Source organism: Protopterus annectens, chromosome 1.part1 (genome assembly GCF_019279795.1).
Source record: "Protopterus annectens isolate FY-2018-M chromosome 1.part1, PAN1.0, whole genome shotgun sequence".
In the NCBI taxonomy this organism is placed as follows: Eukaryota; Metazoa; Chordata; order Ceratodontiformes; family Protopteridae; genus Protopterus; species Protopterus annectens.
This window is the reverse complement of record NC_056726.1, coordinates 1,850,842,357-1,850,868,572: the sequence shown is the minus strand read 5'-3', so window position 1 is coordinate 1,850,868,572 and position 26,216 is coordinate 1,850,842,357. Positions and strand designations below refer to the sequence as shown.

At 40.0% G+C, this 26,216-nt stretch overlaps 1 protein-coding gene across 3 annotated transcripts in view; it reads left to right on the top strand.

Annotated features, from left to right (window-relative positions):
- The window catches only part of DAAM2 (dishevelled associated activator of morphogenesis 2), a 3,932,565-nt gene that overhangs the window by 2,097,108 nt on the left and 1,809,241 nt on the right, over positions 1–26,216 (top strand). The gene's annotated exons all lie outside the window — the stretch shown is intronic.

Below are 26,216 nucleotides of genomic sequence, written 5' to 3'. Positions count from 1 at the left end.
AAGCAAACAACAGATGGGGCAAATATTTGTCCCAGTCCCTCTTGAACTAGTCTGCAAATGCCCGTAGCATTGTCTTTAGTGTAGAGTTTAACTTCCCAACAAAACCATTAGTCTGAGGATGGAAGCGGGTGGTCTTTAGGTGATTCACCCACAGTACTTCCACAGACAAGCCAGCAGGTCTGTCACGAAATTGGCACCTCTGTCAGTCAGTATTTCTTTTGAGAAACCTACCCTGCTGAAAATCTCTAACAATGCATTTGCCACCTTTCTGCCTCAGTGGAGGACAGAGCCACTGCCTCAGGTTATCTGGTAGCATAATCTACTACCACTAGGATATACTTTTTCCCTGTGGAACTTGGGGTACTCAGAGGCCCCACAATATCCATAGCTACCCTCTGAAATGGCTCCTCAGCTACAAGCAAAGGCATCAAAGGAGCTCTCACCTTGTCTCCTGCTTGCCTACCTTTTGGCACTGTTCATAGGTCCTGCAGGACCCTGTTACATCTCTGGAAATCCCAGGCCAATAGAAGTTCTGCATAATATGTCTCTTTGTACATTTTATGTCCTTCCGACTTGCAAAGGGAATATCATGGGATATGGCTAGAAGTGTCAGATGGTAGACTTTGGGCACTGCCAATTGCTGTATTCTCTCACCCTGTAGCCCTCCCTCAGGGGTCCACTCTCTGTACAGTAACCCTTTATCCCAGTATACAGATTCCCCCTTCCCTTGAGAATCAGGTACCTCACTAGCTACCTCCCTCAGGCCTTGTAATGTAGGGTCTGAGAGCTGAGCCTGTCTCAACTCTCTCTTAGTAACCCTTCCTAGCTCCCCTTCCACAGGAAGTCTGATATTCTGTGACAGTGGTGCCTTACCGTCAGCCCGGGTACTACTACTCACCTCTGCCCTTGCAGTCACTCTGCCCAAGGGAACAGCAGTACCCACAAGCAGCTGTGGCTCTCCTTCAGTCTCACTGCTACAGGGTACCTCCCTCCATGAAGTAACCATCTCACCAGTCCTGGCTGCAAGTGTGCAGTCTGTCTGGGTCTACGCCAGGCTACCAGACCCACATGCTTGTCTCCAAGTCTGACTGCATGTGACTGCATGCACACACGGTATTGTATTATCAAAATCATTCCCTATCAGGGCATCTGCAGGGATATCCTCAAATACACCTACTTGTTGGCTTCCTTTTCCATCCTCCCAGTCAAGATGAACCCTAGCCAAAGGCATTTGGAATGGGTTCCCTCCTAAAGCTCTGACTGGAGTAGACTGCCCAAGCAAGTAGTGCTCTTGTGTAACCATTGCAGACTTCACAATGGTTAGGTCAGAGACTGTGTCTCTCTTAGCCATGGCCTCTTTCCCATTCACTAAGATAGGATATAACTTCTTGTGGTAGTTTGGTACCCTTGTTGTTTCGATTAAACTTACTGCTGGTATTTTGTCACTTCTGTTTACTGGCTTTCCCACCTTTTGTTCTCCACCTTGCCTCCATGGACATCTGTATGCTACATGGCCCCACTGGTTGCATTTAAAACATTTAATCCTTGGTCCTGGACATGTACCTGGACTAGTGGCTTCCCCTGCTACTGGAAGACTCTGTTGGGGTAGTCTGGGCTGCCCATCATGGGTTCCCTTAGACCCATGAACAGCACTGGGGGTCCCTTTCCTGTGTAGTGATGCCCTGGTTACTAGGTATAAGTCTCCCTTCTTCCCCAACTCATCTGCAGTAGTGGATTGTCTGTCAGCTAATCAGATTCTCATGTCCTCAAAGTGCTAAGGGCTTGTTCCCTCACCAAAAGGTCTGCCAGCCCTTCAGAAGTGATGAACTGACATCCACTCACCCACCTATTTAAATAAGTGCTTAGTTCAGCAACATATTCACACACACTTTCATCTGCCTTGCGTCTATGCTTACGAAACGTTTAGAAATTACAGTTGCAGCTTTACCATAGAGTAAGGGGGTCAGGAACTGTACCCAGAGCCCTTGGTCAACATTATACTGTTTACATACCCTTTCAAACATATGAATAAAACTATCAAAATTATCCCCCTGTAAATTGTGGAAGAAATTTACCAACCTTTGTTGCTTTTGGGTTTCGGTTACTCCCTTCCCCTTTACATCCATGACTCTGGTGAAGAGTCAGCAACTCCTTTTCATGTTGCCTCTGCCTCTCATTCTCCTCATCCTGCAGACATTGCAGTTTCTCATTTTTCTCAGCCTCCAGATGTCTCGGTCTCTCTGCTGCTTCTATTTCCAAATGCTTGGCCTCCAACTCAAGTCTCTTTAACTCCAGACAGATTTTAAGTCCTCTGTGAAAGGTTGAGCTGTCCATTTTTTGAGTTGTACATCTCCACAGCCAGTCTGATTGTCCTCCTGGTTGCTATCCTGTGATGCAGGTATGACTAGTTGGCCTGCACCAATCCTTTAGCCTGGCACATTTCAGTCAATTGGCTCCTTATCAGCTTCCCGTACTCCTCTACTCTCCCTGACTAACTAACAAAAAAAATCAGACAATTGTGATATGAACTCTGAATGTTCACTGCGTGGCTGATTGAGAGTACAAACACCTTCAGTGACCACTGGACACAGGCTACAGGAAGTCAAAATCCACACCACTACAAGCCAATTAATATGTGATGTGGCTAACTCACCACTGTCAACCAGTTAATATGTGATGTGGCTATCCCACCACTGCTAGCCAATTGATATGTGATGCCCCTGCACTGGCCTAGTAATCAAAACGCCTCTATCCTCACCACTGGCAACAGTGAGGGACGTACACAATGGATGGATGGCAAGTACACACACACAGTAAAGTGCAATTTCCCTTAAGAGTACACAGAGATCACTGTCAGTCTGGGCTGGTTTCTGCCTCTTTCTCCAGATCCCCAATAAAACTCCTCACTAGCACAGCTATAGGGTTAAGATCTGAGCCAAGTGGTCAAGCTGAAACCTCCAGCACCCTCTCTGTCCAACGAGTGCTTCGTGTCCCTGCCCAAATAGCTCACAGACACACACACACACACACACACACACACACACACACACACACACACACACACACACACACACGCACACACACACTTTGAGATTTGATGTATTTACAAACACACAGACACTTCTGGAGAAGGCTGGCACAGATTTACTAGCAATGCTCCCTTCTACCCAAACTATAAGGTAGTTATCACTGCCACCAACCACTACTTATCAGCTACTGTAATGGCCCTTACAAAGGGAGATCAGTCCTACTCTGTAATGTTAGTATTATAAAATTGTAAGTGTGACCAAGAACAATGCTGTTTAGGAGTAGCCTGTACAGTGTCACCAAATACATATGCAAGTACTCTACAAGCTTGAATATGTCTCACAAATATCAGCCACAAAGATAGGTTTAAATATATTTAATAATAAATAATAAAAGAACAAGACAATACTCAAACAACACAGTAACTAAATAGTTCAGAATCACAGGAAATATTTTAAAACAACATTGCAAGACAGTCTCAAATAAATACAGAAAACATCCAAACCACTCTTTACTATATTTCTAACTATATCTAAAAGAAATTACTGTACCCTAGTTACTTAATATTAGCAAGACAGATGCAGAAGTGCTGAATGGATGTTTCTAGGTACAAGACAAGATACAAAATTCCCAGTCTCTCTCTCTCTCTCTGAGGGAGTTCTTAAATTAATATCACATATTATTGCTGGGTTAGAATGGATGTCATCACTCTTTGTCACCTGCCTTCAGTTCCCAGGCTAACAGATACCAACAGAATTGTATCATCTCTGTGTGAGAAGTACATATGTCTCAGATGTGCAACTGCTAGGAAGCAATAAAACACTTCACATTTTAAACCTGGTAATTAAAATTACTTTCAAGACAATAGAAAAACTTATAGCTCTAGACATATTGTCTGCTTGCTGCAGTGAAACTGAGAGATAACACAATTGTAAAACACTTTGATTCCAACTTATTTTCTTGAAGTTTTGCAAGTTAACTCTGTATGTTCCAGCTTCTACTATTGAAACATACATTTGTGCAGGTATATAGTTCATAGGTAGGTACTAGGCTATTGGCCCTAGGGCCTAAACAAGCCTAGCCAAAAAGGCACCCTGGTTTTCGCCACCCAAGAAAAAGTTTACATACATACATATCTATTCTTTTCCAGTAGGGTACACTGTGGTTACATTCTTAAAGCTCAGTACATAACATACAGTTCTCTTACATTTGTAAGACAAGCATATGAATCATATTAATATTCACAAATGACAAATGATTATTTACAAAAGTCCAGAGAGCTGGGCTGGCAGTGTCACAACACCCACCACAACAAAACAATTCCAGGCTGAGTCAAGGCTCACTCTACCAGGACCATGGCTTTATCTGCAGCTTTTATAAAGAGTTTGATGCTAGAAATATTCTAAAAGCAGCAACTTGGTCCTCTGTACACACTTTTCCAAAGAACTGTAAATTAGACTTCTTTGCTTGGAATGTTGTCAAGGGGCTCCAGGACCCTCATCCTTCCTCCTTCCTGTCAGTTTAAGGTATGGTAGTTTACCCATATAGCTAAGGCTACTGCAACAGTGGTCAAATGAAAGCACGTAGTATAGTTGTGTAGGTAAACTTACCGTTACAATAGATGTTCGAATGATCGCTAGTGCAGCAACTGCTCCCTCCTTTCTTTATTTGTTTGGATGTTTTTATTCCAGGATGTGGACTTTTTATTGCTACACTCCTAGCATTGTTCTATCAGGACTTAAGCCTTCCTGTCTTTGTTGACATGAAAGCTCTGAAGGGCTAGGTATCCAATTCTGAGTTTTAGCCATCTCATTTTGGACCGACTGCACAGAATACAACCCATATAGCTAAGGCTACTGCAGCATTGATTATTCAAACAGCTACTATTACTTTCACAACTATACTTTTTTGTGTATTTTAAGTTCCTCCAGTGTGTTTAAGAACTAGACATAGTTTTCTGGGGTCATTGAGAAGGCCCTGTAACTGGTTATGACTGATGTAATAGTTTTTTTCATTTAGGAGCAATTGAATCTCATTGTGTTCAGTTTGTGGATCTCTGGGATTCAGCTTTGAGGTAATGTGGTCTTTATCAAATAAGGATACTCCACCGCAGCCCCCATTGTGCCTAAAGGTGTAATAAGTACAAAATCTTGGTGGAGAGGGGCTGCTTTCTGCACGTTTAACCCAGATTCCAGTAGTAATGTACATATAAATGTGCTGCATGTGCTGGAGGGTCTCAGTGTCAGGCTGTTTGTTTTTAGACTCCTAACATTGATCAGTGCTACATTGATACTGTCCATTGCTTTATTTTTTAGGTTGGCAGATCCATTAGCTCAACTCTGCCTATAAATGGTACTATGGGAGTTGCAAAGGCTTTAGACAGTATGTGGAAGCCCTGGAATGAGAGGCGTAAGCCATCCTTGACATAGCAAATAGGGCTGTGCAGCAGTTCATCCTGTGCTGACATTACCGTATTCCCTCTTTTTTTTTTTAAACAAGAAACATTTTTATTAAATTATCACATATGACATAGATAAATGAACACATAATATTATTTGCAAACATTATAAATCACAAACCATGTAAACATAATTTTAGTTGCAAACATTGTACATCACTTATAATCTGTCCAGTAATTGTCAGTCAGACATTACATAGCCCATTCAAATCCTGTCTTCGTTTAAAGCTCCTCTGCATGTATTGTTCCCACAATTCCAATTTTTTCTATGTAATTTGCTTCTACCATTTTCTAAAGATCCCAATTCCAGTTATTTTTTCTTCATCTCTGATACTATTTTCTCTGTTTCTAGTACAGTTGGTTTAGACTTTGATTTCCATTTTCTAGTAATTGCTTTTTTGGCAGGCACCATAATTAGACTCACCAAGGTCTTACTATGTCTAGGCAGTTTCAATTATATATAATAGCTCAAAAAATTTTTTTCTTAGTTACACCGGTTTGCTCACCCAATATCTCTGACAGAATAGTCTGCAGGGAATCTTTAAAGTCTGCCAACCCGTTACACTTCCAGAAAATATGTTCCTAATTACCTCTTTCTTCCCCATCACACCTCCAGCGTTTGCTGCCAACCTGATGAAAAATTATTTGGAGTCTACTTGGAGTGTAGAAGTACCTATGTGAACACTTCCAAGCAAAGATCATAAATCTTTTAGATTTTGTTGCGTATTTGGGAGACATACATATATCCCCCCATTGTTTCTTTGTGAATTGCTTTTCCAGTCTCTCTTCCTAATCCTTTCTGACCTCCTCTGTTTGAGTGTTATAGATGTCAGGCAATGTAAATATTTTATATGATGTACTATTTATTCTTCTTTTAACAACAGCTTTTTTTCTAGAGTCTACTAAACACTCTACCAGTGCTGGTCTTTCAGTTAGGATCCCCCTATTTATTTCTCTTTGTCTATATTCTGATATCAGTCCTTGATAAGGAAGGCAATCTCTAGGCTGCAGTCCAAATAAATTATTGGCCTCTTCCCATTCTCTTGCCTTTCCCTCTCAAATTATTTGCTCCCAATACCTTGGTTATTTTCCCAGTTTTCTCCAATAAATTCCAGCTCTTTATTGCCTATTGTCTATATCCCTAATTGCAGTCATCCCTATTGGCAGAATCACCTTTCTCCATTCCCGTGTTGGCTTAGTTCTTGGAATACTTTCTACTAATTTATGAATATAATATTCGGATGGTTATTGTTATTCTCCGTAAAGGATTTGCTTCCAAAATCCCAGTCTCTCCTTGTTTCTAGAGCTTCCCCCCTGTTCCATCATCATCCCTTTCCACTTTGAATTATAGGTTTCTGCTTGTGCTATGTGTAGGAGCCTTAGCTGTGAAATACCCATTCAAATCAAATACTCTCAAACTTTGTTCTGTTGGAAGATTCAGCTTATCCCACTTGACTCTTGCCATCTTCCCCACCCAGATAAAGTCCTTCAGCTCTTTATTAATTACTATCCACAATTTATCCTCTGGTTGATAGAAACATGCCTGACCTGTGTATAAAACTAAAGGGACTAAAACATTTTAACCGCTTCTATCTTGTTTTCCATATCCATGTAACAGACTTCCAGTTTCTCATTTTTTGTATTATCTTTTGTTTAGTCTCTTCCCACATATATTTAGTTGCCACAACAGAATCATTTGCTTCATTTTTGCTTCATAGGTTAGTACTAGGTTAATTGCCCTTGCGAGCCATTGTAAGCCTAGCCAATTATCCCTTGTGAGACTCAAACCCTGCACCTTGTATTTGTAAGGCAAACACCTTAACCATTAGGCCACCCTCCCAACCTCTCCATTAGGCCACCAATCCATATTCCAAAGTAAAGTACTTCATTTTATCATGCCCCCGTAAATATGGGTGTTGCTGAACCAATTTGTGTGTGTGTACATAATTTACATCTATTGCCTTTGTTTTAGTTTCATTAATTTTGTATCCTGAAAAGATTTGAAACTGCTTCAAAATGCTCCACAACACTGAAATGTCCTTTTCTGGTTGTATTAGTTATAAAATATCATCTGCAAACAGAGCCAGGTTTTCATGACTACCAATTATATCCTTGGATTTCTGAGTCCCTTATTTTCTTTGCCAGTGGTTCTAAATGTAATGCAAATAAGGAAAGAGGACACCCCTGTGTGGTTCTTCTGCTCAAACAGAAATTATCAGAGAGGAATCCACCCACTTTAATTTTCACCTCTGATATCTCATATATTCTCCTAATCAACTGTATAATTTTATCGGGGAATGCAAATGCTTTCATTGCCATGCTCATAAAGTCCCAGCGTACTTTGTCAAATGCTTTCTCTACATCAAGACCCACCAACAACAGTGGTATTTTCTTACATTCTGCTTCCCTCTGGATCATCAGTGTTCTATTAATGTTGTAAAATGTTTACCACCCCTCCACAAAACCACATTGATCCATATCTGTAACTTTTGGCATAATGTTTGCATTTTTGTAATCATGGTTCAGGATTGAAATGGGCCTTTATGAAGCTGGATCTGATGTTTTTACCCTCTTTAGGTATTACAGTCACCTCCACTTTCTTCCAGGATGTTGGTGCTTCTCCTCCTCTTAAAAAACTGTTAAAGAAAACCTTCCAGATCTTTATCAGTTTTTTCCCTCCTAGCTTACAGATTTCCACAGGAATACCATGTATTCCCAGGGACTTTCCTGTGGATTGGTTATACATCACCATTTTTATATCATCTCCTGTTATCCTGTTAGTAATTGAGCCTCATCAACCTCTAACCTTGGCATATTTAATTCTTCTATAAACATTTCCATTTGTACCTTTTCTTGATTTCCATATTTCTCTGCTTTATTCAGACTTTCATAAAATGTCTGAAATATTTTTAGTACCTCTACAGGATCTCTTATTATCTTTCTTGTTATAGGCTCCCACTTTGTGTTGCCTGACTTGTGCTAAAAGTTTTTGTGCTCTGGAGTTATTATCAAAAAATAGTTGCTTAACAGCAGTCTTTCTAAACTCATGGATATTATTGAGTTAATCCCTTATTTTCTATTTAGCATTCTGCAGTTGCTCCTCTTCTTGTTGTGTAGGATTCCCCTATTCTGAGATACTTTAACATTTGTTAGTTCCTTTAAATAATTCTTGTTACTTCTTAACCACATCTGTCTTTCTTTTATTTCCACCCCATTTTTAAACTCCACTTTAATTTTATGCATCACATAGCTATATTTTCAGAAGAAATTTCTGTCTTCTCTAAAAACTCCCAAATAATTTCCACTACCCATTCCTTAAATTCCTCTCTTTTCAACAGATAGGTGGGAAAGCACCATTGTCTCATTTTTATTTCATTACCCAGCATTTTTATTTTAGTTGTTATTGGGATGTGATCTGAAATAGTTATTAGATGAGTATCAAAACTTTCATTGGATGAGTATCAAAACTTTCAATTAAATGCACGTTCTTGTGAAATGTAAATTCTTTCTAGCCTAGTCCAGTTTTTGTCTATTGGGGAATAATATGTGAATTCACTCTGAATGCCTACTACTGAAATCACATCTTCTGTGCCAAATATTTTCATAAAGTTCTTCAAAGATCTACCATCCTTTGTTATATTTTAACTTCTGGGCCCCCAGACACATATTCACTGCTTCAAATCAAATTCCATTCCCCATCTATAAGTAATATTCCCTCCTCAAAGCTGATTATTTCTCCTAGAGTTTTCTTAAGCTCCATTATCGCAGTTTTAGGTGGAATATAAATACATACCAGTGTAATCCTCCTTCCTTGCTATCAGCCCCTTAGTATTAAAAAATCTACTATTATTATATTTTTATTCTCTTTTATCACTATTGGAGTTCCTCTTGCAGTTAATATAAGTACACCTCTTTTTCTTTGAACCAGGTACTCCACTGAACAATCATCCTGAAAACCTTTCTTTACCAAATTCACATATTCATTTCTTTCAAAATGTCCTCTGTAGCATAGCTGTTTGCACACTATAGTTTAATATAGTTCACTACACTTTCTTTTTTGTATAAATCTGTGAAGCCATTTACATTTAAAGATAATATAGAAGGTGTCATGATGTTAAAAAGTTATTATTCCCACCTTTTGTGTGTAGTAGCTTTTTTTAAGTATCTAGTTCCAGCTTTTATGTTACATGCATATACTAATGTTTGGCAGGTTGATCTTTTATACAGTTGTTTCTTGTCATATCCATTGAGCCTGTGTCACATCTTACAAAACATTTTTTATCGAAAGCCCTCAAAAATACACCCTCAATACACTCCAAAAACTTATTAACTTAATACTAACACAAAAACTATGTATATCTTCAAATATTGAAGTTTTACCCTCTTAATAGGAACAGTTGTCCCAAACTGACAGCCATAGTCATAGACTTGGGTTAGCCTAAAAAGAAGGTTATCCACGCTAAAATACATGATACAGTCTGTGCATAGACGTGGGTTAACCTAAAAAGAAGGTTATCCATGTTAAAATACATGATACAGTCTGTGCTTCTACTATGTGCTGTCTGGGTTTGTCTTATCTCCCAGAGTGGGAAAACACTTGAATGCTTTCAGAAAACAGTATCTTAGCCATTGAAAGAAAGAAGTAGTCTGTTTTTTTTTTTTTTTTTTTTTGCTCTTTATCAGATTGTCTGCTTGGAAAATGAGAACCACATACAGAGTTACTTCTACAAACATTTATTTATTTATTTGTTAGAGGAAATCTTTATTATATTCAGTGTTCTTTATTTATTTGCTTTCTCTTAAAACTTGTTACTAGATCAAGCCAATGCCCTTAATCGAGTCATCCCCCTTTGCAGGAATGAGAAAATGCACGCCAATTATTCTTGTATCATCTTCTTTTTACCAGATTTTTTTTACGTTGCAGTGCTTACATTTCTTATAATTGAAGAAGGAGAAAGAGAAGAAGGAAAAACAGGGGCATCTGTTTACTTTAGTATCCCCCATTATACTTGAAAATAACTGAGAAAACTTTACTTTATAGCATGCAGATTATATCATGCATTATAAAAATGCCACTGTTAAGAACAAGTTTTTATTTTATGTGCAGTTAACTGTCTCTCTCTTTCACTCTCAAGTGTTCTTCCAAACATTAATGACATGAAATAGAGCATATGCTTTAGAGTTCTCTAAAAGTTTAACAAAGTCAAAAAAGTCCAATATTTCCAGGCTTTCTTGTTCTGCCTTGTTTCATAAATATAATTAATGCTTTGTAATCCCACATTTATTTGTCAATTTCTGAGTTGCTGGTTTTATTCCTGTTCATCTCCATCTCCCAAATCCAGTCTCTGCTTCATGTCCAGTGTACTTTAGGTTCTTCTAGTTAACTCATGTGCTGTTTTCTGTCTCTCAATCATTTTCCATTGAAACATTGAACAAGATTTCACTGACACAGTCTCTCTGTGGTTTTTATTACCAGAAGAACAAGAAGCAGAATCTCCTTCTGTTTTACATCTCACTTTTTGTTGGACAAACTTTTGTATTTCCTCCTTAGCATGTACTTCATCAAAAATGATTTTGTCCCTCCAGGAAAGAATATTCTGAAGATAGCTGGGTTTGAATCTCACACCTGCTTCTCTACATTCCCTGATTAGTGAAATAAATGTATTTCTCTTCTGCCTGGTGTACAGTGAGTAATCATTTTCCACAGTCTACTGTTTCCCACTTTAAAACTTTGTTCTTTTGCCACAGTTTTGTCAAAATCAACTCCTTCCACTGGTAGGATTGCATCTTTACCATTAAAGGTCTAGGCTGCGTTCTCATGGCCAGTGTTGGCACATACACAAGATGTGCCATTTTAATTAAGAACTCCTGCTATGTAATGCCAGTCCAGTTGCTTATTTGTGCTTTCATAAAATGAATACAGTATGCTCCTTCCAGATTCTCTGGTACAACAGAAAATCTCAGCTTTTCCCTACATCCTCTGTCCTCTAATTCTAATTACTTCTTGTGCAGTCTCATACTCAGCCAGCCTTTTATTCATTTCAACCTCTGATTTTTGCAGTTTTATCACCTCATCTGAATATTTGTTTAAAGCTTCTTCTATTTTTCCAGACTTTTGTTAATTGAATTGATATACTCCATCAGTGTTTCATTTATTTTAATCAGCTCTGAGTATATTTGTCTTAATTTTTCCTGTAGGTTACTGGAAGTCATGTCTTGCGTGAAAGCTGGAGCTTGCACTGCTTTTTGCTGAACAGCTGCAGAATCCTTCCCAGACAGTGTTTTTTCATCACCTTTTGTGATTGATTTTTTGAGGTTCTATGAATTTCTTTTTTGCTGGCATCCAGGGAGTGCAGTTACTAGCCAGTTACTGAAATTTACCCAAAATTATGAGTTTACTGGCTCTGTTTTCTGAGTTTCTGTTTTCATACTTAGAGAGCTGAAATTGTTGTTACTCAGTGTGCAGCCATCATGGAAGGCCTGGTAGTGGATTCCCTCTTGAATGATGCCAGTTAGTTATCCAGTTTTTGAAATCAGTCATCACTTCCGTGTACCTTGATATCATTTTGGTGAAGGTAGGATTATGCTCAGCACCAGAGTCTATTTATGACATGCACAGAGATCTTGGAAATGTGTCTCTGCATATCCCTTAGGGTTTTACATGCCAGGTCATTTACACACACATGGACCCAACACCATGTCATAGTCAGACTTTTTTGTCTTGAGGATCTTGATGGCCCTTGTGATGTCAGATATGTTGGCACCTGATAGGCAACTCACCATCTCACTATTTTTGTCTTATTGTGAGAGTAGACTTTGTGTGTCCTGTTTTGGATTCAGCAATCACTAGAACATTTGTATTAGTAGGAGATTTAAGCAGACTTGGATTGGGGTGAAGTTTTTCCTAGTAAATCTTGATTATGTGGCATCATGTGTTGAGTTTTTTAATTTCTTCTGAGACCTAGTCATGTTAGACCTTTGTGGCTTAGGCATTAAATTTATTACAGCCTCAACATTTGATAATATTTCATGTATTTCTCTGGTATGGTTCAGTAGTGATGACTGGAAGGTACTCTTTGAGATAGTGAGCTGCTGGATAGACTCAGACAGCTATATTAATTATATTCCTCAGTCGGAGACAGACATACTTTGGAATGACGGTTCCTCTGTTGGTGTAGAAGCTTAAGCAGATTGATAAAAGTCTGCCATCTCATATTCACTAAATGTTTGCACCAAAAGTGTCTCTCAGTTTATTCTTGGTTATGTGGACTGTTTTTAGTAGGCATGGATCAGAGCACATTTTGCTCAGAAAACAGAAAAGAAACGAAAATATATGGTATCAAGTAAGTGAATGGCCCAAAATGAACTTCTAGATTTGAATAAGGCAAAGCACAGAGTTTTTGATTAGCCTTTTTCACCTGTTATTTTTTAGATATATTATCTGTTTTCAGCATTGTAGTAGCAAAGCCGTAGATGAGGGTAAGGTGGTTCACACAGCCTATCTTGACCTTGCCAAGGCTTTCAACACCATCCCCAATTCTTGAATTATAGCTAAACTCACTAAACTAGGTATAAATCCTTACATCACAAGATGGGATGCCAAGTGGCTCACTGACAGAACCCACACTGTAAAAGTTGCAGACTCCAAACCAGTGACAAGTGGAGTACCTCAGGGTTCAGTCCTGGGACCTCTTCTGTTTGGTATCTACTTCTCTGAAGTACAGGCTAACACAGAAGGCCTCTGGCTAACGAAGTTCGCAGACTACTGCAAACTAGGAGCCATAGTCGAGTCCCCAAATGATGTGGACATCCTGCATAAGGGCCCCATTGAGAGAGAGATGCCTGGTGTCAGAGGCATGGCCTCAAGCTCAGTGCCAAAAAGTGCATTGTTATCTCCTTTGGTAAAAACTCTGTACCCATGAACTACCACATAAATGGTAGTCTACTTAACGCTGAATGTGTGATAAGAGACCTTGGGACCCAGGTGGACAGTAGTCTGTCCTTTGGTAATCACATCACCACAGTAGTCAGGAAATCTTTCTGTGTGGCACACCTCATCACAAAAGAGTTCTCATCCAGGAAAAAAGAGGTCATTGTTTCCCTTTACTTTGCACTCATTAGACCCATTATAGAGTACAACACCCCTTTTGGAATGTACCTCACAAGACATCTACAGCAGCTGGAAAGGCCAGAGAAGTACCTCACAAAGAGGATTACTGGCCTCAAACAGATGCCCTACACTGACCGTCTCAAAAAACTCCAGATTTACTATGTAGCATATTGCCTATTCTGAGGAGATCTCTGCCTAACATATAAAGCTATGTTAAACCCAGAGCTGTTGGACATTCTACACCTAAAGAAATCCCAATCCCTCTGAGCTACACGCTCTAGGGACCTAAATCTTGTCACCACAATAAACACAACAGGACATGCTGGAGGGATAGATTCCTGTCACAGAGACTTCCTATACTCTGAGACAAGCTACCCATCTATGTCAAGCAAAGTTCATCATTAGTATTCTTCAAGAAAAATCTTGATGAGTGGATGGGAAATAGGAAATACACACCAGAGATCACTTCTGTGGCTCTGCTTGGCAGGGGCACAGGAAATTAATTTTCTTGGGTGGCATAAGCCAGGGAACCTTGTTGGCTAGGCTTACTTAGGCCCTTGGGCCGATAGCCTAGTTACCTACCTATGAACCTATGAATTCCCCACTATTATCCTTTCCACTTTCATTTTTTTCTTCCATTTGTACTTTTTCTAAAAGTCATATTTTCTCTTATCTAGCTGTCAGCCACCCCCTTTGCAGATAAGCTTTCAGTTTTAAAGCTAACACATTTTCTTTATCCATTTCTGATGCAGTCCCTATTTTTTGTCAACTCTTTCAAGCTCAATTATTTGTTTGGAGAGCTACATATCAAATGGTGCAATATATGTGTATGATTGTCCTAATGTGGGTGGTGTAAGGGGACTAGGGCATTCTTGGATCTAGAGGATATATGTCTAAGTAACTGACCGATGAAGAAAGATTTCCTTGCTGTAACTAATATGTTATGCTTGAAAGAAATGTTATCGTCAGTGAGAGTCAGTATATGAGTATATTGGTAATAAGTCGGAATCCATTTATGATGAAAATCAGTGGGATACACTTGACTGTCAGCAGTAACTATAGTATGCTGTTTTATGGTTAGTTTAAGACCATAATCAGATCATCATGCTCTGATTTCTTCATCCTGTACCTTTTGGAGAATATGAGCACCTGTGGGGGGGGGGGGTCAGTAATTGTACCCAAACAAAAGTTATCTGCAGACTTGGTCAGTCATAAACCTTGGACATCTACCTTCATATTGGAGAAATAGATGCCAGAGAAGAGAGGACCCAACACAGAGCTCTGAGGGACACCGATCTTGATTAGTCTTACAGATGAGAAGATAAAGCCAACTCTTACTTTGTGTGTTTAATCTGAGAGCCACTAAGCAATCTACTCTGTAATACAGAGATTATTGTTTAAGATGGTGGGTTCAACAGTAGTGCTAGCATAGAGATTTGTATCAGTTGTCTTATCAAGACCAAAATAAGCAGGATGGACAGAATGATTTCCATTAATGGCATTAGCTACACTTTCATAAAAGGCCAACCAAGTTAAGCAGACAAGACCTACCCTTCACAAAGCCAGGATTTACTTCCTGATTTTACCAATGATACCATTGAGGCCAATAAGATGATAATGTCCAGGATCTGCTGTAATGCTGATCTTATGTGAGGGCATCACAGTGGTTGATCTCTAGAGTTCACGGACATACCATGCCAACAGGATAAGATTAAAAAGCTTAGGGAGGGGTTCATTGATAATGGACTTTAAGATGACAATGATGCATCCTGGTATACTGTTTAGGTCCCTGAAGCTATGTTTGATCATTTTTCAGATACGTTTTATGATCTGACCCATAGTGGTTATGGGGGAGGGGAGTTTAGAGCTTCAAAGGAGGGAACATAGGGGTCAATGGGAAGTGTAAAACTGGAGTGACATTTGTCTACTAGGGCCTTAGCTGTGGATTTAGTATGAGAATATGTGAAGCTATAACAACTGGAACTCAGTATAGTTATGGTATTACATCTTGTACTTCCAAAGTACAGGAAAAGAGCTTTATGTTTTTTTCTTTAGAAAGGTAGCTACTCTCAGTTCTTATTCAGCTTTAGTCTTTGTAATAGTGCATTTGAGATCCTTGCTGACCCATTTAAGAGCTCTCTTATGTTTGGTAGTGAAGAACATTTTATACAAACCATATATGTTTTTCTCCTATTGTACGGTTTGTTTAATTAGGAGTTCTACCACAGGGTCTTTTTTTTTTTTATTTTCACATTATACTTAGACCGAATAGGTTCATAGGTATTTACTAGGCTAGTGATGTACGAGGCTGTTTAGAAGCCTAACCCTGCATTCCCATGAAGTTTTTAGCTGTTGTAATTTAAGTACAAATAACTTGGAGCAGGGCATACCATTTACATGGGACAAGGGTGCTAAACCAGGCATGAATTTGTGATTTTCTATCCATTTGTCCAGATTACATTTAAACAGAGTAAGGGAGGTACTTTGTTTTACATGGAGAGGAATATGATTCCAAAGAAGTGGTATTCTCTGTGATACATATCTCTCACTCTTACATGTTTATTAAGATCTCTTGACCAGGTGTTTATGCCTCAGCTGGACTTGTAAATATGCAGTGTTTACCTCCTCCTCTTGACTGTCAAGTTCAGTCTTGGTTGGAGAGAGCTTTACCTCCAGTTTGGCTAGATAAGTGCATCTCTTACAGGTTGTGGTGTTGGGTGGTAGGAGGAGAGGGTTGTCTGTGTACATGAGGCAATTGCTACATTACCCCATGATGCCCAAATTCATCAGATAGACAGGAGAGAACACTGGGAGCTGACCCCTGGACATGCCTGAATAAAAAACTACTTTCCTCTAGACAAGTGAGGAAAGTGAGTATATGAGCTGTTTTTCTCTATGCAAGTGAGGAAAGTAAGTACAAAAACTGTTTTCCTCTAGGTAAAGAGGAAGGTTGAGTGCTGCAGTAATTTGTAGCTTATTTAGTGCTAACAAGTTCTGAAGAAGTGCTGAGCACGAATAAACAAATTCATGTGCTAAAACTAAGAATCTGTACCTGGATCTTGTGGTAGATATGCTACCTACCTAGTGCTTTTCACTCCCACTGATAAGCTAGAATGCTTCCCTCCAACACAGAAAGGCTTGGGGGGGCTCAGAAGCTTGCAAGCAGTCCTGTTTACAGCAAATCTGTATCTGGACTAGACTAGTTACAGACAGGGTGGGAAACAAGTGCAAATGCAGGCTTTTAAACCAGAAAGTTGAAAGAGATGGAAAATCTGCCCAAACGACCAATAAACTACAATTTCTGGGCCAGAAACCACTCCTGTGATAGATAGGCTACCTAGTGCTTACCACTCCCACTGATAAGCTAGAAGGCTTCCCTCCAAAAAAGAAAGGCTTGGGGGGGGCTCAGTAGCTTACAAGCACTCCTGGATACAGCAAATCTGTATCTGGACTAGACTAGTTACAGGAAAGGCGGGAAACAAGCACAAACGCGGGCTTTTAAACTAGAAGGTTGAAAGAGATGGAAAAACTGCCCAAATGGCTAATAAACTACAATTTCTGGGCCAGAAACCACTCTTGTGGTAGATAGGCTACCTAGTGCTTACCACTCCCACTGATAAGCTAGAATGCTTTCCTCCAACACAGAAAGGCTTGGGGAGCTCAGAAGCATACAAACAGTCCTGGATATAGCAAATCTGTATCTGGACTAGACTAGTTACAGGAAAGATGGGAAACAACTGCAAATGTGGGCTTTTAAACCAGTAAGTTGAAAGAGATGGAAAAACTGCCAAACAGCCAATAAACTACAATTTCTGGGCCAGAAACCACTCTTGTGGTAGATAGGCTACCTAGTGCTTACCACTCCCACTGATAAGCTAGAAGGCATCCCTCCAACACAGAAAGGCTTGAGGGGGCTCAGAAGCTTACAAACAGTCCTAGATATAGCAAATCTGTATCTGGACTGGACTAGTTACTGGAAAGGTGGGAAACAAGAGCAAATGCAGGCTTTTAAACCAGAAAGTTGAAAGAGATGGAAAAACTGCCCAAATGGCCAATAAACTACAATTTCTGGGCCAGAAAACACTCTTGTGGTAGATAGGCTACCTAGTGCTTACCACTCCCACTGATAAGCTAGAAGGCTTCCCTCAAACACAGAAAGGCTTTGGGGGCTCAGAAGCTTACAAACAGTCCTGGTTATAGCAAATCTGTATCTGGACTAGACTAGTTACAGGAAAGACAGGAAACCAACTTAGAATTTTTTTTGGAAAGTGGAAAGGGAGAAAGGAGAAACAGAAGATAATTCAAAATTAAGGACCTAAGTGGCTTGCCCTTATCAAATGTTGTGTCTGTATTAGGTAGAGTGAGCTAGTGACACTAGACTGGAATAGAGCTGGGATAAAGCTGAGCAAATGGGACTGGTAGGAGTGTCTGAAGTCAAAATATGATCTCACTGTACTCAGTTGAGTGAGCAAATGAGATAGACCCAGGAGGAGTGTTCACATACAAATTTACAGGAGGGGTGGGCAATTCCAAAGCCACCAAGATTAATACCAACACAAAAACACGTAGGGTGGGCGGGAAACTAATTGCAGAGACAGAGAAAGACCACAGTATTCTATGAAACAAATAGAAAAATAAATAACTACAGAGAGATACAGACACAATATTCAATGAAACAATTAAATAGAAAAATGAAATGCAGTACAATCTTTAACACTGCAAGTTTGTACTTAACTCAGCTAGTAATGCAGTTGATTGTAGGTATGTAGCAGAAGCCAAACAACTCAGGTATTCAGCAGTGTGTTTTAAGTGTTTGGACAGGTACATACTGAAGGGGGCATTATACTCAAATGATCGGCCTAATAACTACCAAATATAGTGGGTTGATCCTATCTCTGGACCTAGAGACCATAACCTTACTAATAAACTGTGCAATGAAAAAGGACTTTCTTGCAGTAGTTAGTACATTATGATGAAAGGACAGTTTGTTGTTCACATAGGTTCCTGTGTTTCTAACTATGGATCAGTTTTCAGGGATGTGTTGTTGATATGATAGCTACAGGGGATGTTATGCTTGCTGAATAAGACTGTTATGTATTTTTTGGCATTTAGATTTAGTCCGTAGTTATGACACCAGCTGTTTGTTTGGAAAAGACTCACTTGGAAGATCTTGATGTCCTCTGGAGAGTTTATGATGACACCAAGTTTACAGTCATCTGCAAACCTGGTCATTCATAAACCCTTAAATTTAGCTTTGACCTCCAAGAAGTAGATGCTAAGAGGAATGGATCAAACATTGAACTCTGTGGTACACCACTAGTGATGTTTTTTTGGGGAGAAGGTAAGGTCACCTACCATAATTTCCTGGGATCTGTTTGTTAGTTAGTTTGCTATCCAACAAGTTACACAGGGATTAACTTTTAGCTGGGAGAGTTTATCAACAATATCTTAATGTGGGGTGATGTGAAATGCCTTTGTGCAGTCTAGATATGCATTATGTATGGATTTTCCCCTCATCTAGTGCTTCAGAAACTTTTTCAAAGAAGTTGACCAGGTTAATCAGGCATCTGTCCGTGGCAAAACCAATCTGGCTTGATTCAAGATTCTGTAGGTTATACAAGTACTTATATATTAGTTCCATAATAATCCTCTGCATGGCCTTACAGATATGGCTGGTCAGACTTTAGATTTATAATTACTTGGGTCCATTAACACCCTGCTTTTGTGCAAGGAATGACTGTTGCTGTCCTCCATTTATCCAAGACAAAGCCTGTTTGGAGGCTGATACTGAATAGGCCTTTGTAGGGGGGTTGATAGGTCCTCTTTCAAGCTAGGCAGCCCGCTGTGTTATTTCCCCCACAGAAGCTGTGTTCTTGGCCTTGGAAAGTGCTTGGAGGATTTTTTCTTGGGAGATTTGAAGGGGGAATTGGTGCAGGTGTATGATCCAGGAATGTACTGGAAGGGAGGGCTTGAGTTGGAACTTAATTTATTCACAAGTAGATTGGCTGTGTCTTCAGAGTCTGAGTATGTGATATGAGTTGATTGATGATATGATTTACGATTATTTCTATGTAGTGCTGGGCATTGTTTTTGAGGTTTCTAACATGGATAAAAAAGGCTTTATGGTGATCACCTCATATCTAGCTGAAATGAATATACAAATTGGCTAAGATGGCTGTAAAAAGACTTCAGTGCATGTGCTGTCTGACTCATATTGTTAAAACCTACTCTGCAGTGGGAGAGTGGAAAAAAAAGGTATTGCTTGAGACTGCTGTTCACTATTTTGGATACTTTCTCTTTTCCCAATTTAAATTTGTATATATAACTTTGGGGTGGTGTGGAGTTTTAGGAAGGCTTGTTCTCAGGATAAAACAATTACTTTGTGGTGATTGATTTTGTTTCATGGTAACAGCAGGTTTTGAGGTTCATAAAAATTAGTGGTACAAGTTGGTGGCTTTAGAGACTGAGTCACTGGAAGATAAGCCAATTTTGAATTTCTTTTAAGCCGTTTGGCAGGGGTATAATTTTGGCTTTGGAGGTCAGAATGTTGTACTATTTGTGGATTGATCAATATTAATTTTGAGATAAATGATGACAGCTTTGTGGATAGATTTGAACAAGGAAGGAATTACATTAGTAAGAGTACAGGCAGTAGCAAAATTTGTAAGGGCAAGGTCAAACATGCTCTCCCTCTGTTGGGAACATGGACTATTTCATGTAAGAAGTTAATATTACCTAAATGTAGGGAATGCAGGGCTTATTTCTCATTTATTATGAAATATTCCCACTTGATGGGCAAGTGATGAAAGTGTTGAACGACACGTATAATTAGGGTATTATTTGTATAATTAGGGTATTGAAATTAATAAGTACAGAATCCAACTTACTGAGGCACATAGTATTGTCCTTGGGTGAAATTGAAGTGTACCAGTACTTGGCAGTGACGTGATAATTGACTTTATTTAATGAGATCAAGATTTTAGGGAGTTTTAAATATGAATAATGAGTTGGTTGACGCAAGTTAATATGTGGATAAAAAAGATATACTCTCCTACCTTCCCAAGCAGTGTGTGATATACCATGGTATAGAGGGGGTGCTATCAGAACAGTGCTATCTCACTTCAGTAATTTTACATATATGAATGTGTTTGACTGCCAAGAAGTTCTCAGAATCAGTCAGTTTATAGTTCTGACTCCTAAAACTGAGCAAAGTCACCCTAGTGTAAGGCAGATTATAATTTGCTAGGTTGGAATGTTTTATGAAATGAACTTTGTCTACAACAAAATGCTTTAGGCAGAAGAGGCCTTATCCAGTATTTGTAATCCCTAAGGAGAGAGATGAAGCAGGCTGGCCTATAAATCACTGCCTCCATGCTAATACATATTAGCTCCCCCTTGTAATGACAGCAGTTAGTAAGCTAGTTATTGAAGTCAATTATTGTTATTTGAAAGTGTGGCAGCCTTCTCATAGAAGGCAAGAAACTCCTGAAGACTTTTCTAATTGATGTCAGTTATTGTTATTTAAAAGTGCGGCATCCTTCTTACAAAAGACAAGAAACTGCTGAAGACAATTTTTTTTCCTGCGTTGGACATGTGCAGAAATTTCTCAACCATATCACTCTACATCTCACTCAGAGTGGAGTATCTATGGTTGCTCACCCCAGGATGGTCAACTACGAAGGCATATTTTTATTTTAAGTGTAGAAGCCTAAGGGCTGTGGTCATAACATGAATCCTGGTACCAGAGGGATAGCTGACTGTGCATATATCTGTGCATAACTATGTTATTGGAAAGTGAGTGTGCCTGACTGTAGAGACATCTACTACTGATACTTTACCATGTGTGGCTACAGCCTCAAAAGAACTTATGATTATGGGCATGGAGCCATGGTAATTCAGTGTAAGTGTAGGTGAAGGTATAAATATGACTGTATAAGAGTGAATTGTGTTATGCAGACAAGGTTTATTGAAGCAAGGTGTTGGAAGCTTAGGTAATGATTTCTTAATCTCAGCATAAGTGGGACCTCCTGCTGGATAGCTGTGATATACTAATAGTTTCCTTATAGATCTGTGGCAAGTGAGAGTTTAGCCTCCAAGCTGAACAGGTATTTGCATCTCATACAAGTTGTATCTGATCATTGTAAGGTAAGAGTAAGAGATTGTCAATAAACATGAGGCAGTTACTGTACTGTTTTACGGTTCCTACTCCCAGCAGCCTGACACCTGTTAAGAAGCAAGGCAAATTGCAAACACGTCAGCAGAAACCAATGTGTGACCAGATACTTAGTAGCTGCTAAAACTGGAGATCTACTACAAGGATTGAATAGAAGAAGCCCACAACTGACACCTAAAATTAAAGTAAATGAACTAGATTGTGGGGCTTAGTCATCTGTGTAGGGAAGCACTGAAGAACAGTGACAACACAGATACTGATGTACCATCAAATAATTAATAGCCAGGAGTATGAAACTAATAATCGTGATGGTTCCCATAACATCCGCTTAGTGCAATAAAATACAAAAAAAAAGTAAAAAAAAAACACTGCAACCTGAAGCTCAGCAGTGTAAAACACCAAGCCATGCAACTGTGCAGTTTGTAAACTACGTTAGCACCTGTCTAAATGGGAAAGCTCCAGTTAACTACAACAAAGCAGCAGTTAGCCAGTCATTTAAAAAACAGTACAAGCTGGTAGTTGAATCAGGCAGGGAGGGCCAGAGACTGCCTGCTGTCCCACCAAGAACAGCTACCACAACCACCAAGTACAGCATTCAGCAACAGCCACCCTTAATTACTCCCTTGCCTAGTCCAAACCCAAATAAAATAAGGAATAGATTCAAGCACAAACCACTTAATGTGGTAAAATGCCAGGAAGTACAGTAACCCACAGCTCAACACTATAATACACTGGGTCATGCAACAATATATATACATATATATATATATATATATATATATATATATATATATAGTACACAAACACCCACCTGAATGGGAAAGTGCCAGTCAGTTACCTGAATGGGAAAGTGCCAGTCAGTTACAGTAGAGCAGCTAACTGCCAGTCAATAAGAAAGTACAGGACAAGCCAGTAGGTGAACCTGGCAGACAAGGGCAGAAACTGCTCCCCTTCTCACTAAGCACCTCCCACAGTGATCAAGCACAATATTCAAAAATAACCAGTCTGAATCACACTTTTAATCCTGCAAGCACAGGGTTAACAAGGACTAGATTCCAATGCAGTCCATTTAGCATAGTAAAATACCAAAAACACAGTAGCATTCAGGTCAGCACTATAGTGTTTATTATAGGAAGTACATTTTAATCTTCTTAATTGTTTAATAAGCATCTTACTCAATTAAGTTTGTTTCATTTTGGCTGCTTCCACCTTAATCCTTACAGCTTCACCACTCTCAATGAACTCATGTGCAAAGACATGTATAAAATAAAAAAGTTGGGAGGGTGGCCTAATGGTTAAGGTGTTTGCCTTACAAACAAAAGCTACAGGGTTTGAATCTCACAGGGAATAACTGGCTAGGCTTAAAATGGCTCACAAGGGCAGTTAGCCTAGTACTAACCTATGAACCATTTCTTTGAACTTAAAATAACATATTGTTAATAAGGAGAAATTAATCGTAGGCACTAAACAGCCTATAATTGCAAATTACCTTGCTAAGGCAAGGGAAAACAGCACCTGTACTTTACAAAAAAAGCACCAAACCAAGTATGGCCAAGAGTAAGCTTCTGGTGATTTCTCCTGTCCACCTGGTGAATCTGGGCATACTAGGGCAATGCAGCAATTACCTCATGTACACACACAACCCTCTCCTCCTACCACCCAGCACTACAACCTGTGAGAGATGCACTTACATAGCCAAACTGGACGCAAAGCTCTCTCCACCCAAGATTGTGCTAGACAGTCAAGAGGAGAAGGTTAACACCCACACTACACCTCAAGCAACACATAGCCCTTCTAAACCCACACTACGAACACCCACACATAGCAACATTAAATCCACATATGAGGAGGCCCTTAACTGTAACCTGCCCAAGCAACAAGGACCTCCGAAGCTGAAATGCAAACAAACACCAATCACAACCAAAGTGTCACATAGCTCACAACACCAGTGTGCCACCCAGCAACAGCCCCTAAGGCAAGACAACATACCTAATATTTTAGTCATAGGTGACTCTATAGTCAGGCACACTGATGCCCCACTCACCAGGCTGAACAAGGAGAAAATTACAGCCAGCTGCCTGTCAGGTGCCAGGATCCGCCACATAACGCATGCACTCAAGTCACTCCACAACAAGTACAGATAGGACTCTGTCATTGTCTGTGTTGGAGTGAATGACCTGAGAAGTACCTCCCTGGACTACATGAAAAGAGACATGGAAGAGCTCTCAGATCATGTGGCCCAGGCAGGTATGACCCTAGCCCTGAGTAGCATCCTGCCTTCACCCAGAATGATACCACAATATAAGGACAAAATGATTGACTTCAACAATTGGCTAAGCTTCTGGTGTCATTCAAAGGGGATCCAGTATCTGTCTGCTTGGGACGACATGATCGACAAACCACGATGCTTTGCCAGACATGGTCTGCACCTGTCGCCTCTGGGATTCAGGTTACTGGCTAAGGCTACAAGTAAACAAACTCACGGAAGGTGCAAAAAAATCACTATAACCAAGTACAAAGCACCTCAGACCCAGAAGGTAGATCATGAACAGTTTAATAATAGCAACACAACACAGAATCTGTGTTGTGTTGCTATTATTAAACTGTTCGTGATCTACCTTCTGGGTCCTAGGTGCTTTGTACTTGGTTACTGGCTAAGGCTCTTGCCACCCCTATAGTGCCTTTTTTAGGCAAAGTTTAAAGGACAAAACCACCACTGTAACAGGTACAAGCATGCAAATTCTGAAGGTAATGCTACTCAATGCTAGAAGTCTAAACCTCAAAATGCACTCTCTCGAGGCACTCCTAAAAATGGAGAACATCGATATCTGTGCAGTAACTGAGACCTGGTTCAAGGCTCCAGAGAGCACCCCTGCAGTACCAGGCTACAACTCCTACCACACTTTTCGGCCAGCAAACCAAGACCAAAACACTAAAGGTGTAGGAGTGTCCATATTCACCAAGGATATTCACACCACCAGGCTAGTTGCCCAACACAATGCATCTGAAATTCCCCAGGTGCAACTAACACTAGGTAAAAATGCAATCCAAATTTTAGCTTGCTACAGATCCCCCACCATGCCCCAAGATTTTCACTGCACCTTTTTAAACATACTGGAAAATATTACGATACAACCAAACACCCTAATACTGGGTGATTTCAACTACCCTGCCATTAACTGGGAAAACTCGTGTACCAACACCTTTGCCCAATATCCTAGACCTGGTCATTACCAACATGGGAAATCGATGCTTCACACCTATGGTCACCCCCTCGTTGGTCAGGTCTGACCATAAGCTAATCACCATTAACATCCACATCCCACCCCCACTCCCCAGTAAGGAAACCTCCTTAAAAAACTTCTCCAAAGCCAACCTCATGCTACTCAAGTCAGAAGTGACAAACTTCTTGACACACATGCAGACGGGAACTGAAAGTTCGACTGCTGAATTCTACACTAAGGCACTGTATGAGCACATCCACTCATGCATGAATCGTGCCATCCCAAATAGAACCAAGATGCTCTCCTCCAAAAAAGGAAGCCAATCTGGTGGTTCCCTGCCATAAACAAACTTTACAACAAAAGGAAGAAACTGTTGCAGAAAAGAGGAAAATCCCAGGATGCAAAAAACTCCCTTACCAGCCTCAGTAAGAAGCTGAGATCCCTCATAAAATCCTCCAAAGCTAGTTATGAAAATAAAATTGCCAAAGATTCCAAAGACAACCACAAGGCATTCTATAACTATGTCAAGAATCTAAATGGCAATGCTCAGATCTGCTCTGAGCTACAACAGAATGGCATTAAATATACTGATCCCAAGGATATTGCCAATATCCTGGCAGATCAATTCAGTGCCAGTTTCACCCCCCTCTCACCCCCTAAATGGCCCATATCAATACCAAAAGATTGCCAAATTCCGGTAGTAACAGCCACACAGGTCAAAAACGCACTCTTCAAAGCTAACAATACAGCATCCATGGGATCAGATGACATCCCGAGCTGTGTATTACATGAACTACAAAATGAACTGGCACCTCACCTAAGTGTCATGTTTAATCATAGCCTCACCTCAAGCTTCGTGCCCACTGAGTGGCGCACAGCTTTAGTTATCCCACTCCACAAGGGGGGATCCACCTTGGATCCTGGGAACTACCCGCCCCATCAGTCTGACGAGCCTGTTCTGCAAGGGCATGGAACGTATTATCATGGAACATATAAACAAAGACATTGGCAACCTTCAAACACTGGACCCCACCCAGTTTGGGTTCGTGAAGGGCTGATCTTGTCTCCTGAACCTGATTGACTTCTTCGAATTAGTAAACTGAAAAAGAAAACAAAAGCAAACCGGTGGAAACAAAAACGAGGGTCACAGTAGTACAGGACCAAGATGAAGCAATAGAATAAAAGGCTTTGCTAGAAATAATGGTGCGCCTGGTAACAATCAGT